A 2,500-nucleotide genomic window follows, 5' to 3' on the forward strand; every position below is an offset into this window, starting at 1 on the left:
ACCGGATCCGTGGACACTGTGCCCTTCATCGATTGCCGATTTTTGTCTGGTCGGCGTTCGACGGGTGCGAGGTGGACTAACGTAAAATATTAATACGGCAAGTGGATGTGGTTTACCGGTATTATTCGGTGCGGGCATTCGGCGAGCACGTCCCGCGGACTCGGAGTGCCGTACGCGGAAATATTTTTCATCGACGGGCGAGGCGCGGAGTCGCCCTTGGTGCGCGGCGGCGTCCCCGTGACCGGATCCGTGGACACTGTGCCCTTCATCGATTGCCGATTTTTGTCTGGTCGGCGTTCGACGGGTGCGAGGTGGACTAACGTAAAGAATTATTACGTCCCGCGGACTCGGAGTGCCGTACGCGGAAATATTTTTCATCGACGGGCGAGGCGCGGAGTCGCCCTTGGTGCGCGGCGGCGTCCCCGTGACCGGATCCGAACCACCGCGTGTGAAAATTCGATTTTTTTTTTTCACTCGACGTTCGCGGTTATTCGGCGGTCCCGGGGTGGTGCACATGACGGCAGCCCCGGCGATGTCCGTCGACACGATTTCGAATTCAACTTTTCGAACGTAGTTTTTCCGTGTGCAATAACTCGTTAACCGTTGGTTCGATCTCGACGTACCCGAGACGTGTTCACGTCGTACGTTCCGAGTACTATAGGACACCGGTGTCCGCGACATTTAAATCGGTAATCCTTTATCCGCGGCCGTACCGCTACGCACGGAGATAGACCGATATTTGATTTTCGCTTAACCGCTACGCACTGTGATTGACTGTATTCCGACGGCGGGGTCTCGGTCAACCGTTTTCACGGTTTGCCGGTGACATCGACCGTACCGTTCATCACGGGCAGACCGCAGAGTCGTTGTCCAGGGATATCCCCCTTTGCCGAAAACCTTTACCGCGTAGAATTTCTGCGCTGACCGCGACGTTACAGGGGTGATTACCGTCGCCGAGCTGCGCGCCCGCCGTACCGTCCCGTCGCACGGACCACCGTGTGTGAAAATTCGATTTTTTTTTTTCACTCGACGTCCTCGGTTATTCGTCGGTGCCGGGGTGGTGCACATGACGGCAGCCCCGGCGATGTCCGTCGACACGATTTCGAATTCAACTTTTCGAACGTAGTTTTTCCGTGTGCAATAACTCGTTAACCGTTGGTTCGATCTCGACGTACCCGAGACGTGTTCACGTCGTACGTTCCGAGTACTATAGGACACCGGTGTCCGCGACAATTAAATCGGTAATCCTTTATCCGCGGCCGTACCGCTACGCACGGATTTTGTGATTTTCGCCTAACCGCTACGCACGGTGATTGACGGATTTTCGATTCTCGCCTAACCGCTACGCACGGTGATGGCGAAGTTCCTTCGACCCGGGTGTACCACTACGCGTGAACACCCCCGTCGCACATTGTGAAACTCGAGATTTTGTAAATTTGTGAGCGACTCGGTCGTCGGCGTTCCGCCGGCGTCCGATCGCCAATCACGTACGACAGCAAAGCCACGGGCGACGCCGAAGCCGACGCGTCCATCGCCGCGCACCGGTCTGCCCCAGTCTTCGGAATGGTCAGCAATCCGGTGCCCTTCGATGGTATCCGTCCAAGTTTCGGCGACCGACCCATCTCGCACGCCGAGTGGCAAAACTCAACCGGCGTCGCAGGCCCGCCTTCCGGTGGGCCTCCGACGCGCAAATCGTTTTTTTCAAAAATCGATGACGACTCCCGTTACCGTTCCGCAAGTTACGAGCTCTCGACGCCAAAACATTCCCGCCGCGGCCGGCCATCGTCGCCGTGCCCGGCGGTCGCCGGGGCGAAGCCCCGGGACGACGGACTTCGCGTCGCGTCCCGGCTTCCCCCACGATCTCGGCTGGGGGCCGTTATAAACCTGGCGAGAGGCGCTAGCGCGGTAATTCTCCGTCCGCTGAAAACGGACGGCGTACGCGCTAACCCCGACTCTCGTCAACGCACGGGTCACGTCGCGTCGGGCGAGCGCTCGCTCTCCGCGTGTGTTCGGTCTTCCGCACGCGACCGCCGCCGCAGTCGCCCCGCGTTCTGCGGGTGCTCAGTGCGGCGCTCGCGTCGACCGAAGCGCGCGGTTTACGGGCGCCCGTCCGCGCACGTATCCCACTCGAACCGCGGTCGGTCGTGCGCCGTGACCGTATACCGGTCACGGTCGTTTCGACCTTCCTCGGCGTCGGCTTGCCCACGGGCGGACCGGCGCTCGGACGCACGCGTCCCGAGACGAGTGTCCGCGTCGTCGTCGCCCCTTGGTCGGCGTCGCCGCGGGGATCCGTCACGGGACGCAGTTGTTGTAAAACCGAGATCCCTGGTTGATCCTGCCAGTAGTCATATGCTTGTCTCAAAGATTAAGCCATGCATGTCTCAGTGCAAGCCGCATTAAGGTGAAACCGCGAAAGGCTCATTAAATCAGTTGTGGTTCCTTAGATCGTACCCAAGTTACTTGGATAACTGTGGTAATTCTAGAGCTAATACATGCCGAC

The sequence above is a fragment of the Metopolophium dirhodum genome, chromosome 5 (assembly GCF_019925205.1).
Source record: "Metopolophium dirhodum isolate CAU chromosome 5, ASM1992520v1, whole genome shotgun sequence".
Taxonomy (NCBI): domain Eukaryota; kingdom Metazoa; phylum Arthropoda; class Insecta; order Hemiptera; family Aphididae; genus Metopolophium; species Metopolophium dirhodum.